This window comes from Patella vulgata, chromosome 8 (genome assembly GCF_932274485.2).
Source record: "Patella vulgata chromosome 8, xgPatVulg1.2, whole genome shotgun sequence".
In the NCBI taxonomy this organism is placed as follows: domain Eukaryota; kingdom Metazoa; phylum Mollusca; class Gastropoda; family Patellidae; genus Patella; species Patella vulgata.
Window position 1 is genome coordinate 38,608,623 of NC_065886.2, and position 18,110 is coordinate 38,626,732.

Sequence of the window (18,110 nt, forward strand, 5' to 3'; positions counted from 1 at the left end):
ATAAAACTCTGGTAGCAATATACACGACCTTAATCACACCATTTATAGTTAATTAATGACAAGCCTAGTAATCCAATAAACAATCAGATCCAATCACACAAATTCCCTGTTGTGGCTGTCAGTAAGATCTGAGTAATTTTCATGTAGCAATATAGTACACTTTCCTAGATATCACCTACCTGTTTACCTGTGTTAAAATTGAGTCTATAAATCTATTATGATTTTTTCTTTACAAGGTAGGATTAACATTTTGACTGCTTTTACAAACATCATATTTGAAATAAGCGATTACCGTTGCTACTGTATTGCTGGTATTAATTTTCAAATTTGTATGGTTTAAACATTATTTCTATAACATAATTACTCCCAATATATGTATAATGGATTCGGATTTCCGTTATGCTACTGTATTGCTAGTATTATAGTTTTCAAATTTGTATGACTTATTGAAATTAGCATAAATTGGTTTAAACAGTATATCTACGTATAATTACACACAATATATAGGCTATAATGGATCCCGAAACAAGCTATGAAGTTTATAAAATAAAATAAAAATGGTCTGTTTAAATTGCATAAAACGTATGATAATTGACACAAGATTAATGAGATAATCTCTGTTAATATAGTAACTGTGACATAAAAAAATGGAATATAAACATAAATAACGTAGGCCTACATAAAAGCACATAATTATAGTCACGTTATAGCCTAGATAAAACTCCTTTAAACTTAATTCAATATCAAAACCTCAGTTTCTAGTATTTTTTATCGTGTGGTCCGAATCTGCCCAGTGGTGGTCCCAATCAGCCTGGAATGTGGTCCCAATCAGCCTGGAATGTGGTCCCAATCAACTTTGACTTTTGGCCCAATCAGCCATGGTCCCAATCAGCCATGGTCCCAATCAGCTTGGTTCCCTCCCTTAATCCCATAATTAAATAAAACAATTGACTACTGAATAATTTGTTTTGTAATCTAAGATCCAATTTAGCATTGTTTCATAATGTCTCGCCCTCTCTTCTCACGACAGCGATTTTATAACTGTGTTTCAAAGTGACTTTTTGATAAAAGAGTCCTTCTACCATCGTGTGCAGTCCAAACGATTCGAGATACATTTCCGTCAGAAGTGTATTGTGGTTCTAATTTCCCCGAGTAAAAGATTTGGTCACGCAAAATTTATCATAAGAGTCAAACATGATTGAAACTTAAGTTTTGTCTTCCTGGTTCTTCTTTGCAAATCGGCATCAATTTTCACAGACTGATTGCCCCTACCAATAACGCCTTTAATCCATTATAAAGAAAAAAGATGTAATTGTTCAGCCATTAAAAACGTTAATTCCAATTAACGTGACCGCCAATGTGTACACGGACAAAACACGACTAGGTTACAGTATACCTGCCAACCCCGGAAAAGGCAAAGAACTATGCAGTTCTTGATAAATCTTGTCCACCGAAGTTAACAAACTTGATTTGACATAATTCGTCAAATAACTTACAAAATTACATTTGAATTCTAACTCACCTGAAAACCGGTTCGTAGGCTATCTTATTTATTTATTGTGCTTGATAACGATAGGAGGATACTTGTCGAAACGTCGTGCTTTTAGAATAAAACCAGTGATTGTTTCCCATAAAAATTGTGTTCTGTTATTGTGTACCCCAATCACTAAATGCTACTTAAAGATTATTATTGATATATTTGCACAATGCCAAGGACAAGAATTCTTTGAATAACTAACAAACCTTGCTAACATTAAGATTCAAAGAAGGGTCTGAATCCAAATGTATTGTGGTTGGGGCACAATACATATGTGTGTGGGTGTGTATGTGTGTGTGTGTGTGTGTGTGGGGGGGGGGGGGGGTAATAATGATTAAAGATACATTATGTAAGAGTTAGATTAAGAGCTGACCGTTCTTGCTATAGAAGTCCAAAACAGATAATGAAAAATGAATATATTTAAATATTGACGTATATCATATAGTAGGAACAGTAAATTATCCATTTTATCGTTAAATCTTTAAATCTCGGGGGTGTTCAAATTCATTTAAATCTCGCTCCTTCCGATGGCATAGATAGTTGATTATAAGCTTGTCATGTTACTAAATGTCTAAATAATATTTTTTTTATAACATTTGAAGCCAAATTAAAGACTTGCAATAGCAGGGGCGGATCCAGGAATTTTTGCAGGGGCGGGGGGTCATGTTCCTGAGACAATGTATCTCCCCCCCCCCTCCCGCTTGGTCTCTATCGTCATTTTAGCGTATATACATACACATTGAGCTTTTTAAACAGAGAAATTATGAATTAATACAATGACTTTGTGATTCAATTTCATGGATGCAAAGTATTAATTGTGATATCACATAATGTCTATATCATTATCTCGTGCTTTTGAGTGCCCATCCTGTCCCAAATCTGACGATAAAGGATAAAGCACACGGCCGAGAAACCTTTCTCATAAAAAGTGTTGATTTACCAAAAAATTTATGTAGCCGAGCAGGGGGGGGGGGGGGGGAGGGGGTCACCCCCCTCTGGATCCGCCCCTGAATAGGCAGATTTAGCTCTTACATAACACACTTTTAATGGATGCAGTGCACGGGACTTGTTCACTCTGGCTGATTCCGCTGTTTATATATACTATTCAAAAAAAGTAGGGGATATTTGATTTTTAAGTGTTATTAAAGTCACCTAATGAAACTGACGAAGAAACAAATGACAAAATGAAATGAAGTTCACATTCATCGATTTATTCCAAATGATCGTTAGACTAAGTAAGGCACAGACTGACCATTATAAGGGTAAAATGATACCCGGGGTAAAACAGCAAAGTTACCACAGCATCACAACCAAGTCAGTAACGGGTAAATCCTCCTCTGTTTGCCAAACAAGCATTGATCCGACGTGGCATACTCCTAATGAGACGTCTAAGGTCATTTGGGTCCAGATTGTCCCATTCCTGTTGCAACGCAGCAGCAAGTTCTTGGACATTGGCAGGACGTTGTTGACGTTGACGTAACCTCTGTCCAAGCATGTCCCAGACATGCTCGATGGGGGAGAGGTCGGGACTCAGTGCTGGCCAAGGTAATGTGGTGATGTTCTGTTGTTGGAGGTAACCTGTAACGATCCTGGCCCTGTGACATCTTGCGTTGTCATCCTGGAAGATGAAACGGCGGCCATGACGTCGTGCGAACGGCACAACATGGACTGCCAAGATGTTGTCCCGGTAGTACTGGCCTGTAACACGCCCTGCAACAACATGTAGAGCCGTTCTTCCAGCAACAGTGATGCCTCCCCACACCATAACAGAACCACCCCCAAATCGATCATGTCTGATGACGTTAATGTCTTGGAAGCGCTCGTTTCGACGACGCCACACCCTCTTACGTCTGTCCAAAAAATCAACAGTGAACCTTGACTCATCTGAAAACATCACATTCCTCCAGCGTCGATTATCCCAGTGTTGACGATCCCTACACCAACGACGTCTTGCCTGAATGTGATGATCTCTCAAACAAGGGATCACGCGAGGACGTCGGGCGCGAAGGTGACCCCTATGCAGTCGATTCCGAATCGTCTGGCCACTCACTCTCACACCAGTGTCTGTTTGAAGACGAGCGCTGATCTGATTTGCTGTGATGACACGATTTCTCAAGGCCAAGGTACGGATAAATCGATCCTGGGCTTGAGTTGTCGCCCTTGGTCGACCTGAGCGTGGTCTGTCCTGTACAGATTGTGTATCACGGTATCTGGACCATAGCCTGCTTATGACAGACTGAGAAACATTCATCGTCCGCGCCACAACCGCCTGTGTTGTGCCGATCTGTAGCATGCCAAGGGCACGTAACCTTTCATTTTGGGTAAGCCGACGCATATCAAAATTTGTTTTCTGGTCACTAAAACAATTAAACTGATGTTTCCACCCTGGAATTCAATGCCACAATGACTGTAACATTCAAAGTCAGAGTCGTGCAAAACTTGGGTTGGACCCCCATGATGATCCCAAGCATCACCTGCATTCCATGCGGTAGCTATTGGTGCGTTTGGGCGTCACATGTAACTGGAAATGTTTCTTCTGTTAGGTTCTATAGCGACTTTTTTCGTAGTCATTTGCATATTTTAGTATTATGCCCCCAAAATCAAATATCCCCTACTTTTTTTGAATAGTATATTTAACCCGGGATTAGGTTCTATTAGGAGGTATTGATATGTCGCCTTTATACTTAAACTACGGAAATCAGCTAATGTGGTAAGCATTCCGACCACAGCTATAAAATCATATAAACAGGCCAAATGAATCACCAGACGTTAGGTGCTAACCAAAAAGACAGCTACCATAACATTTGTCGAATGCACATATAAGTTAATATTGTGTTAAAATCTTTGTTACCGTTAATAATTACCAGTATTCAGGAAGGCAACATTTAGTCTATAAGCTCTAGCTTATCGGTAAAATTTTGGATGTATACCACACAAGCAGGAGTTTGGGGTATATCATTGTATATGGCAACTAATAAGTAAGTGGAAAATTAAACTCATATCTTTTATCACGAACTTTAGATTAAATTTCTAGTTTGCGTCAATATTGAATTCTTTAGAGCAATTCTTAGGCTGGCGACAATATTGCATTGGACAACTGTACAAGGTAGGGTATTTCTCCTATGACTTACATTAGATCTCTCTTGGATGCTGTGACCCTATTTCGTTACCTGCCAACAATTTTCTGCACTTGATATTGATTCCGGAGATAAACGGCTATTTCGGTGGTTTTCTGAACAACATATGCTACTATGGATATTTCTAGTAAACGAAAAAGACCAATACAATAATAACTAAGGTTATTTATTTTGAAAACTATATTTTAATACAAAAATATAATTGCATATAATTAATATTTTTCAGCGGATATAGATCTGTGGGTCGTTTCAGTGATATATGCTACATAATTAATATTTTTCAGCGGATATATATCTGTAGGTTGTTTTAGTGATACATGCTATGTAAAAATCTCTGATATAAATCTGTGGGTCAATTCAGTGATACATGCTGCGTAAAAAAAACTCTGATATAAAAAAAATAAATATGTATTGAATGGCAAGCCTAATTATGCAAGTCTAATTATGTAGGCATTAAATGGAGGGACTAATTATGCAAGTCTTCCATGGCAAGCCCAATCATACAAGTATTCCATGGCAGGACTAATTATGCAAGTATTGAATGCCTGCAGGACTAATTATGTCCACGTAAGTATTAAATGGCAAGACTAATTGTAAGTATTCAATGACCATACTAATTATACATTAAATGGCTCGTAAGTTAACAGGTATGCCTATTAAACTGGCAAGAGTAAATAAAATCTTAAAAATATATATATTTATATATTGACAAGTACCCCGTTGCACATAGCACACTTTAGTCTTAAGAATTCGTACAAACATATGCTTCGTGCAACGGAAACAAGTGAATAGTCTTACGTTTCGGACAATATGCAAATATTATAGCAATTAACAGTAGCCTAAATTGTTAAAGAGGTACCCTTACTTTCTCGATCGATTGCACGTGATTTGATTACATATTCCCGAGTTCAATCTGCAAATTCATTGCCGAGATATAGACGTTTTAAGATTCAATACGAATCCTATACGTTATAGCTTCTGACATTCCTGTGAAATACTTTTGTCTAAGGATGCCAGTGCTGGTGTTTTCGATAATAAGGCGAATCTTGCTTCAAATTTTTATTGATATGATATTATATAAAATACAAATTTCTCCATGCGTCGCTAATATTCCCGGTTCGTTATTTGATCCAGGAAACTATATTGCATGATTCAGCAAAGAATGTTGGACTGTTAAAACTTGTTGTTTATCATAATCAACACTGCTGACAGACCCATCAGTACATAACTATAGGACGCCATACATCCACCTAAAATAAATGGAAGTAGTCAATATTTATTATTATGAATACCCTAAATTGAACTCACCCAAGAACTAGTGATATTTTTTTTAAGCTTCATCTAAATCGGATAGAAATTGTGACCTCTAGATGGTCCACAACCTGGGCATTACATGCTTTCATACTATATGCGTAAAGGGGAGTGAAAGTGTGTGTCGGATTGTCGCGAAATTCGGACTCAACCATAATTATTATGTAACGGTGATATATTTGAACGGTTTTGAAAATAAGATAAAAATGGTGACCTCTAGAGAGTTCACACGCTAAAAACGTGATATTTCGTACAATCAGGGGTCATAATCCAGACAGTTACGATCCAATACGCGCCAATATCGAAATGAACCTTTGGATATCACATTGGACTATGAATTAAGAACTAAGAATTAAAAACACTGAATAAAGAGCTGTTTGGTCTTCCATACCTATATACGCCAATATCGAAAGAAACTTAGATCTTTCGGTTATAAACATTCATTGTCAGTTTCATCAACTCGTATAAAAATTGTGACCTCTAGAATGTCCTCAACCTGGGTATTATTAGGCAAATATTGGTCTAGTTCAGTATTGCAGGAAACCACAAAAATAAAACTTCACTTCATTGCTGAGTAATTTTATCAGCCGGAGATCCCCCAGAAAGCGTCTCTGACGATCTAGACCCCAAGGAGCTTCTGGGGCTAAGGCGGCCCCTGGACCCCTGCCTAAGGCCAACTTCAAATTTGGCCAAAGGTCACGAGATGTAAACAGGGCTAGTGGTGTCAGCGACCATGGGGAAAATTGAACTGGCCTTAACACATAGATTTAGCCGATAGTACCGCCCCCCCCCCCACAAACCAAGAACTGCTTCCACCGGCCCTGCTATCATATTATATATTGTAATGGTGATAATAACGGTAAACGTACCACAGTGTACACCCTTTTTAGCCAGTTTGTCATACACTGCTTTCTCTTGTGCAGGACTAATATAACAGTCAACATTTTTGTAACATCTAATCATTGTGGCCATTATCCTTAAAAATAAAATCAAATAAATTGCTGTAGTATAATATCAGATGAAATCGATGCCAAACTAATTTAAATAGGGATCTATATTTCGTTTCATTATTTATACGTCGGATGACTTCCATACATGTAGTAAAACGAGATTTTGAACTATAAAACAAGAAACGAAATGGTATCTATGTTTTAATCAGATTGTTGTATAGCCTAATTCACGAAAAATAGGGTTCTTAAAATCCTTTGTAACTTGACACTTTTAAAATCTAGAGTCTAAAATCGCTCTTGGACTGCTTTTTGACTTGGTATTTATGTATTTTGAATATAAATTATAGTTTGGTAAAACTGTTGCAGATGTTATTCGTAATAACGTTTATGTCAAGACTCTAGAAATTGCTAAAGACTTAATCCAAAGGTTACGAGGTGTATGCCTTAAAGGTGGATTTAGGTTGACCAAGTTCATCTGTTCTGATACAGAGGTCTTTGAATCTATTCCAGAGGATGGAAGGGCTAAGGAATTTCGGGAGTTAGATTTGAATTTGGACCTACCAGTAGAACGGGCTCTGTGCGTAAAATGGGTTGTTTCATCTGACAGTTTTAGTTTCACAATCACCTTAAAGGACAGACCTGTAACACGCAGAGGTATCTTGTCCTTGGTATCGTCAATCTTTGACCCACTCGGATTTGTTTCCCCGGTAACGTTAACAGCCAAATGAATACTACAGGGTTTATGCCGGCTTGATCTTGACTGGGATGACTCTATACCAGTAGAGTATCAACGACAATGGTTAAACTGGAAGATATAATCTTCTAGCTTTAGAGGAGACAGGGATTCAATAATGTTTAAACCAGCTGAATTTGGACCTATACTATCAAACCAAGTTCATATATTTTCGGATGCAAGTTCTACAGCGTAGGGAGCTGTTGCTTATCTTCGGCCCAAGGATAATAACTTTTACTAGGTAAAAGTAGACTTACACCCATCTAGACTCGAACTAACGGCCGCTACAATATCAACACGTATTGGCCAACTGGTTTTTTGCGGGGGTGGGGGGTGGGGCTTTCATTTCAGGTTTAAGTCCACTCATGTTACCGCATAAACTTTCATCCCATTTGGCATCCTATTAAGCTACTGCTTAATTTTATCCCCTCAAAAATGTGGTTCAGCAATGTAACCAAGGCAACCATGGCATCAAAATCTGTGATTCTGTATTTCGGTTCCTACAGGAGCTGCCTTCGATTCCTTCGGGAGTTGCCGGTCTCATTGTGTAATATTATGCTGAACATATTGTCAAAGATTTAAATTGTTATGATTATATTATAATTAGACGTTAATAAATGCTAAAGTTAATAATTTGAGTTTATTTAAAGTGACATTTAAGTGATTTTAACGTTTAATAATATTTAAATGACTTTAATGGTGTTATACTTTAACATGGACAAATTTTGATGTGTTTAAACGGCTGCAGATATAAGTTTGTAAATTGTTCTTCCTAATTTAGGGACCTGGTATGTGCCTTCAGCATTTCGGGACTAACACGTTGTTCAATTTTATTTCAATAATTCGCTTGCGCGTAGGGGTCTTTAGCAGTGGGAGGAAACCGGAGGACCCGGAGAAAACCCACGAGGTTGGACAGGCGACCCTACTCCTTGTCACGTACAACCGGGGAATCGAAACCCCGCCAGTTGACTCAATGACAGACCGTATGATACAGCGCAGCGCGCACGTGCTAACCATTCGGCCATCCACCCCCCCCCCCCCTCAAACTATTTGAAACCGATATTAACGTTAAAGTTCCCCGATAGATACACCGTTATATCATTTAACAGTTATGTCACACGGTAAACGGGCATTCCAAGAAATTAAGTTAGCTCGTTAAATGAATGATACATTAATACGTAAATAACGTTATATAAATAATTTTTCGGTACATGTAAATAAATTAAAAGGGCCTTTAACACGAGCACACAAATCCAGTTTGGTGTACATTAAATTAAGTTAGCTCGTTTAATGAATGATACATTAATACGTAAATTACAATATATAAATAATTTTTCGGTATATGTAAATAAATTAAAAGGGCCTTTAACACGAGCACACAAATCCAGTTTGGTTGTACATTAAATTTAACCTATACAGTTACACCCAAATGAAAATAAACTTTTTTTTAAGTTTTCGGCCCATTGTAGTAATATCGGACTTCCATGTTATGTTTCCTTTGTGATCGTAAATAAAACTGCAGGTTAGTTCGTTTCTACAGCTTTATTATTAAACTTGTTGCAGGGCTCGTTCCTTGTTCTCAATAAAGTATAGATGATTGCTGCTAGGAATATCTGGGTGAGCTCTGGTCAATTTCGCTCAACACCCTCTTTTATAACCCCCTTATTTCTGTACGTTAATTTCTGGGTAATTTCCTTCCCAAATATGGAATAAACCCCGCCATTCTCCCAAGACCAGGGGGAGAACATTATACCTTATTTGGTTTACCAAACACATGTCATAAACAGATAGAATTTGATGGATATTTTGTATGACGGGGGATTTGAGTCAAAAGTCAGTGCTATGTTGTTAGTGCTATTAAAGTCCAATGTTGCAAATGTTGAATGTAATGTGTACATAGGACTAAATCAAAAGTAAAAAATCCTGTAATACTGACAAATACATCGTGTAAAATGACATCTACTTTTTGTCATTTAACATTTCACAACAAGCCGAAGTCCATCTACCCAGAACTTTAATCACTGAACTCTGACGTCTTCTCATTTGACACTCGCCCTATGTATTGTACCCTTCGACATATGTCTTGTGTATCGTAACACAGAACAAGTAATGAAATTAGCCAGTATGCAAATTAGTTCACACGGTATCTATTTTTAATCACGTGACATCTCGCGTGAAGAAAACATAATTTTCTAGCAGTGAATTTCCCCCGCATGAGACCTTCAACCGGGTGTTGATTTCATGATTTTTTTTCTACATAAAGAAAGAAAAGTAAAATATCCCGGCTTCCACATATAACACAAGAGATTTTTCGTAGAATTCATAGACTTTCCTACGAAGAATTTTACTCTGAAGTCGCCAGGGTTTTGTGTGAACGTGTGCGGCAGTCCATGAGCAATGTGGTCGACATAAAAAGTTGCCACAACAACCATCCTGCCCTTCATGAGAAGTATATATAATACAAAATATAATAGTTCAACAAATAAAAGGAGAAGAATGAACAATGGCCCATGGATGGGTATTATATAATTTATGAACAGAATAGCTTTATAATGCAAAAGATGACAGCACCAAAACAGTCATACAGCTGAGATGTCACGTGATCAAAAATAAGTACCGTGTGAACTAATTTGCATACTGGCTAATTTCATCACTTGTTCTGTGTTACGATACACAAGACATATGCCGAAGGGTACAATACATGGGGCGAGTGTCAAATGAGAAGATGTCAGAGTTCAGTGTTTAAAGTTCTGGGTAGATGGACTTCGGCTTGTTGTGAAATGTTAAATGACAAAAAGTAGATGTCATTTTACACGATGTATTTGTCAGTATTACAGGATTTTTTTACTTTTGACTTAGTCCAATTTACACATTACATTCAACATTTGCAACATTGGACATGTAATAGCACTAACAACATAGCACTGACTTTTGACTCAAATCCCCCGTCATAATTTTGACAATGGTAAGGATTTTACCAAAATATCACGTATCATTCACTTTCATTAGTACGTAGGATTTGACTCTATAGAAAGTGTTAACCAATAATTAGTTAAACATACAATATGGTCTCGAGGACCAAAGTACTACACTATGTAAATAAATGAAAATTATCTTATCGGAGTTTCAATTCTGAACATTATATAATCCAATGTCCAATCGTTAACATCCATTATAAAAGAGGATGAATTAGGTCTCAATGCGCCTTTATTAGCAGACGAAAGGTGTTTAATTTCTTCTTTTTTTTTTTTTTTAGCTTTTTTAGATGGGGTATAAGGTTCATAATGAGATTTAGAGTAGAAAATAGAAAATCAAAAGTAAAAGTAAAAGAGGGTTAAATGCTTAAAATTTCAACCACATAAAAAATATATTATCATTCATTTTCATATAATTCAGATTCAAAATCCATAAATACCGAGTCACAATGTATAGTCCAAGGGCGATTTTAAACTCTAGATTTAAAAGTGTCAGATTAAAGAGGATTTTGAGAACCCTTGGTTTTCGTGAATTAGGCTATGCAACAATCTGATTAAAAGATAGATCCTATTTTCGTTTCTTGTTTTATAGTTCAAAATCTCGTTTTACTACATATGTGGAGGCCATCGGACGTACAAAAAATGAAACCACTTCCTAAATAAAGATGGGCCTACGCCATTCCGGTGCAATGAGGGAAATTTTATCTGGACTGCATCACAACGGCCTACTATTATTTCGAATTCCAACTGCCACAGGTTTTTTTACGTGCACACCATCTCTATTATACAACGATTTAGATTAGATATAAAGTTAAATTGAAACACTTACGAGCAGAATTCCTTTCTTATTTCTTCCACAGGCTTGCTTAAACTGTCAGATAAATTAAGTAAAGCTTTCAAGTGGGGCTCATCACACGTTTTACGTCTAGATTCAGTACACACAGCCGTCGTTTTATTGCTAGTCATCAAACCTGTAATAACATGAAAACATAAATAATCCATCTCCGGTAAGTTCCTTTCTCTATGTATAGTCCAGAATATTTAGACCATAACGTTGCAAAAAATAGAATTTCGTTGCTGGATCAACGGCACTATACCTGGGGAAACGATCATATAAAAATGAATTGATCATAAAATGAAATAAAATGGGGTTTAGCGACCTATTGTTCTGCTTTGAGGGAAATTTTCCCCGGGAAGCGGCGCTACGGCCTACTCTTATATTGAATTCCAACTGCCAAGGCTCTTTCACTTGCACGTCAGTGTGTACACAGGACCTCGGTTTTTTCGTCCCATCCGAACAACTAGACAACTGCCGTTGTCAAGCTCTCCGTCCTGCACCACGGACAAGGGGGAACCACGCCGGAAAATACCAATGAACTTTCTCGGTCAACACCAGGAGTGAAACCGCGACCCCCAGGCTAGCGAGCAAGCGTCTTACTCACTTAGCCATCATGGCTGCTACGATCATATAAACTCGGCATTTGACAAATAAATGAATGCAAAATTGTCCTTTCGGGATTTTTAATTTTTAAACAAAAACCAACATGTAGATAAACATTTTGTACGCGGGTGGACGGCCGTTTTCAGTCCCACCCGACCGACTAGGCACAATTTCCAGCGCAGATTATACAAATTAGTTGCTTATTAAATTGTGCTTACCCAACAATAACATTTTAAATCATATATAAAAGAAATTAATAACCTGTTTAATGAAGCATCCCAGTCGGTGCAGGCCAGTAGGGCGTTAAACCCCATTTCATTTCATTTCATCTAGCACAGACATGTTCGAATAATTTATTGGAATATGCTTAACCAACAATAATTTAAATTCGTATATAAAAAAATCATAACTCAACATATTTAATAAATCATCAACACATAAAATATAACAACTTTTTTTAAAAGGCATATAAAGAATTGCGTTTTGTTGTGGTGTGATTAAAAATGGCAATATTTTCGATATTGATATAAATTATACTTACATATGTACAGAGCGAGAATAATTAAAATCCTCATTGTCGTATGTTTAGATCCCTGTATTAACCTATCTAATAAATAGGCTATTTAAATCACGGCTTTGTGTTTTATATAGACGAATGAATCAGATGGGGGTTAACGTCCTACCGTTCGACACAAACCAGGCTATAATGAAGACGTGGTCTTTTTTATAGAAGTTATTTAACCAGCCAGGTTATTGAAGGAAAATATTGCATAATTTATTTAGGTTTTAATTGAATTAGGCGTTCACGATTGCAAAATAGATACACAATGCAGATACAGAATTGTTCAATTTTTCTACCAAAGCACAGATAGTGTACCTGACTGTCGCCCTGTTGTCAGATTGCGCAATGGGTTTGCTTATGGACTTTATGTACACATTTCTTACTATTGTCTGGACAATGTAAGAGATTACTCAACATGAACACTAATATCTTAAGGAACGCCCTATTCCAAAGGGTGAGGTGGTGTATGCAAAGAATAAAAAATGTACCACCAGTTTTGACCGACATAAACATCAAAACGGAGGATTTAATGTCAATAAACTAGTTTTATTAAAGTTAGAGTTTTTCTTAGAGAAAGAGTAAAGGAATTATATGTTTCTTTAAATTTCTACAAACAAGCTGATCGCATCTCTAACAGGGTACGAAGCCGGGGAATAATCACCTTAAAGTAGTTGCTATATGAGAGTGAGATGTAATCTGGAGGTGTGTAATTCAGTAGAAATAGCCTGTACATTCAATTGCTTGGGGATCACGTGGCTAAGTGGGTAAAACGCTGGCTCGCTAACCTGGAGGTCGGGTGTTCGATCCCTGCATTGGTCGAGAAAGTTCATCCAGATTTTCCGACGTGGTCCCCCCTTGCCAGTGATGCAGTTTTGGAGGACCTGACAAGGACAGCTGTCTAGTCGTTCGGATGGGACGAAAAACCGAGGTCCCGTGTACACATTGGCGTGCACGTAAAAGACCCCTTGACAGTTGGAATTCGATATAAAAGTAAGCCGTAGTGCCGCTGTCCGGGCAAAATTTCCCTCACAACACTGTATAAGTGTATGGCGTATGCCCGTCTTCATTAGCCCAGTTCGGAGCAGAACAGTAGGACGTTAAACCCCATTTCATTTCATTTTCATTTCTGTTTTTATTTATTCTATACTTAATAAAAAACATGGTAATGCATGGTAACTCCTGTTTTCCTTTTACATTCGTCACTTGGAACGTGTTTAACCAGTTCTATCACATATGACTGTGAAAATAGCTAACACCGATATTGTCTTTTAAGCGTTAATATAACCTATGCAATGAGTATAGTTTACATACGGACTAGCTATTATTTGCCCCTTGACATCAATGTTGAATAGCTGTAACATCACAGGCTGTAGCTTTTTGCTCAACATTCCCTTGGTTCCAATCTTTAATCTTTATAGGGGACCGCATTGGCGCTCTCCTCATCATAATTTTGTGTGTGGTAAGGGGGGAGGGGGGGGGGCGTTTAGATTTTTTCTAGGAGGATTTGATGTTGACTGGGGTGAAAATGTCATTCCCGATGTAATAATTGCTCTTTTCAAAGACACTTTACCCCTCCTACCCCTCCTATATATATATATAATATTATCAGTATTGACCCAAACTGATATGAAAGACCAAAGAGTCAACCAAAAGAAGCAGGAAAAGGAGAAAAAAATTTAAAGGGAATATTTATAACTTGCACAACATGAACTAAAGGGATATACATAATGGACCGGGTCAACAGCTTGTGTAAATAATTTCTGCATCTCAGTGATGCCCTTGGCCACTCTTTGATCCTAATATTAGCAATATGAAAAAAAAAGACATTTTAAATATGTCAAACATATGAATTAAATCTTTTTCTTCAAGTTAAGTTGTACAACAAAGTATATGTATAAAAATATATGTATAAAAAAAATAATTGCACCCTTGATCGGTTTATCCCGCCATAGCAACCCTAGCCCTAACAGTCTTTTCCCTGCGCAGTTATAAACATGAAATCTACATGTCTATCCTATTGAAAGGAAGAATCCTATTGATTTACGATGCGGAGATTTAGTTCTAAGATCGCCGACAGACTCGAAACATTCACCTGTACGGAGGACCGGACAGACAAGCTCACCCGACTGTTAAATCTGCAATACTCACCTAGCCTCTTCGTGACATACCCAGTTCTTACCGACCGTTGATTATCAGGTGTACCATATATAAAATTATGCCGATGTCGCAATACTCACCGAGTCACTTGGCTTTCCAGTTCACCATCAAAAGGGAAGCGGGTGAGTTGGCAGCAAAGATCAGGCGCTGGGCGGTTACAAGGAACAATATGGAGATCGAAGAAATATGCACAAGTATATTTTCTCTGAAATTGAACCACCTTTGATCATCGACAAACAATTAACATAATATGTATAAAGGACCAGGCGAAATCCCAAGAGGTTGGACAGGCGACCCTGTGGGGAATCGAAACCACGCCACTTGACTCAATGACAAACCTTTTGATCCAACGTACACCCCTCTCCCTCTCCTGAACTGTAAAACGTTAAACCCCATTTCATTCACATTTAAGGTAACGCTATGCTTCCATCATACTAGGTCGACCATCAACTGATCTGCAATGGTGGTGCGATGATGATTAATTTTGAGATTGTTCGTGTGGGACAATGAACGCTGGGAAAGCACCCCTATATATTTACCTCAATTTGTTTATCTTTTAAAAAAAGAATATGTCATTCAATCCCTCAAATTAAATTTCGCAACAATTTTGATATCAACACCTCTTTCAAATAATGGCTGATAAGATATTTGCCCCGTCATCAACGTTTGACTTTTCAGTTACATCGGGAATGTTGAAATTAGATCTTAATAATATAGAAAATACGAAACAAATAGGTTAAGACATCGTTAATAGTTAAAGGGGCATTATGGGGTATTAGATAAAGTGTGGGAGTGGACAGTTCTCGCTATAATGGATAACATAAAGGGAATATGCTGAAAATGTCAGTCAAATTGCTCCACTCTAAACCGAGATGTTAGGGATAGAATTTTAGGCCTAGCCTCGATCATCATTGCTAAAGTCGATACGAGATAAAACAAAGTCTCGATTATCCATTTTGATGTTTAACACAAGATATACAGTGTGCTATGAGGCAACAGCGCCGTTTCCGTTCATTCTTCGTCCAATTTCACCTGCCAAGGAATCTTTTGCATATACGCCAACGTTCAAACGATACTCATCCTAAAGGCACGAATGCCGTTAATTACCACACATGAGAACCGCAGCAAACAGAAAGAGAGACGACATTCCAATGGACAAGACACAAAAACTCACGGATATTGTCAGCAATAAACAACAAAATATTATTATCGATCCTAAGAGAGATAAAACTGATAAATATAACTACCAATATAAGTAGATTGTATTTAAACATATGCATGATCTTGTTTTTTACTATAATAGTGAGAACTGCCAGCTCTTTATCTAATCTTCCATAATGCCTCTTTAATGTATATACCTTAAGAGGTTCAAAATCCGTTCTGTTACAGATAGAGGGATGGCCTGTTAGTCAATGTGCCGTACAACTTGCCATTCTCACAGGTACATGGGGACAGGCACGCCCTTGTATGGTGCACCTATGTGATTTTTTCAAAATATTTTGATGATTTTCTGGGGTTTTTTTCTTAATATTTTTCAATTTTTTAATCTGCTTTTTTTTCTTCCTATTTGGTGCTAAATCATATAATATTTACTATCAAACATGTTCATGTGAGAAAATAAAAAAAAAATTATACCTTTAGAGGTATCTAAAAATATTAGATACATCAGAAGGTATAATTTGTTTTTGATACGAACATGTTTGATAGTAAATATTATATGATTTAGCACCAAATAGGAAGAAAAATAAAGAAGATTAATTTTTTTTTGGAAAAATATGAAGACCCCCCCCCCCCCCCAACAAAATCAAACATTTTGAGAAAAATCACATAGGTTAGAAGGGCGTTCCTGTCCTCATGTACCTGTGGCCATTCTCCGGTAAAAGTGTTTAACGCCCACTCGACAAGAAGTAGCTCGGTTGGGGACTATCAAGGGATAGAAGTTTATTTCAATAATTCTCTTGCGCGTAGTGATTTTTAGCAGCAAACCCACCCCTTGCCACGTACAGTCTTGGGATAGAATTTTATTTCAATAATTCTCTTGCGCGTAGTGATTTTTAGCAGCGAGCCCACTCCTTGCCACGTACAGTCTTGGGATCTTAACCACACTACTTGACCCAATGCCATACCTTATGACCAAAAGTTTTAAGTTTTATTTACTCGATCGACCACTCAATCCCACAGATTACAGCTCTCCAATTACAAAAGTACATTGCACACTGAACTCTTTGATCAGGTCATGCATTCATCACATAAGACTTTGTAACATAAGCAGCGGTTTTCGGTTTATTTATTAAAGAGGCATTATAACCAAGAAAATAAAGCCCCAGCATGGTCCAAAAATTATTACAATTCATCAATTGAACTTAAACATGTCACTCCGTTTAAATATGTATATTGCTAATTATTTTTTTTCGCCAAAATATATTGCGAAAGGGTACCCCGATTCAAATCTTCATATCTTAGTCAATATTAATGCTTGAGTCATATAACTTTGCAGTTTTACATAAGACTGTATGTACTATAACATACATTCTTTTCATAATTTTCTGAGGGGGTCACTTAACAACTTTCTGGGACTTTGGTCCACTTGACATGGAATGAGCCAATAGCGTCCAAAGTAATAAACAGTAATTGCAATCCATAGAATTGAGAGAGAGAGAGAGAGAGAGAGAGAGAGAGAGAGAGAGGGTGTTTAACGTCCACTCGACACAAACTAGGTCATTTCGGGACTAATATAGGGTTCAGTTTTATTTCCATAATTCGCTTGCGCGCAGTTGGAAGAAACCAGAGGACCCACAGAAAACCCACGAGCTTGTGCAGGCGACCCTACTAATTATCACGTACAACCGGGGAATCGAAACCGAGTCAGCTGACTCAGTGACAGACCTTATGATGCAACGCTCACGCGCTAACCATTCGGCCCCCCCTCCCCCGACATGCGTAGTAAATCAGGTGAATACGATCATGGAGTATTTAAAAAGTGAAGCAATATTAACGCGACCGAGTGTACTGTTTATTCCCAAATACGAGTCCTGCTCTGCTTTGATGAATAAATTCAAAACGTCTGCCAATCTATAGATATATTGAAATTTCAGTGAATTACTTTATTCGACATTGGACTTTGTACCATAGTCATACACAGAGGTGCAGAAAAAACTCCAACGTTGCAATTAGTAAAATGGTGGAGTTGATCGAGGCCAAACCAATCCCTTTTGGAAGATGTCGAAATACGTTCTACGTGTATTTTGATTGGTGGAGATAACGTATAAATACATTGATTTGTGGGCGTTATCCCTAACACGGACTG

The 18,110-nt window shown here is 37.5% G+C and overlaps 1 long non-coding RNA gene across 1 annotated transcript; it reads right to left on the minus strand.

Annotated features, from left to right (window-relative positions):
- Window positions 1-4,888: 4,888 nt before the first annotated feature.
- LOC126829613 (uncharacterized) lies at window positions 4,889-12,759 on the minus strand. The gene is made up of 4 exons (XR_007683474.2): window positions 12,626-12,759; window positions 11,473-11,614; window positions 6,855-6,961; window positions 4,889-5,924 (listed from the first exon to the last, which is right to left on the minus strand). It is a non-coding gene; the product is annotated as an uncharacterized LOC126829613 (long non-coding RNA).
- Between the last annotated feature and the right edge of the window lie 5,351 nt (window positions 12,760-18,110).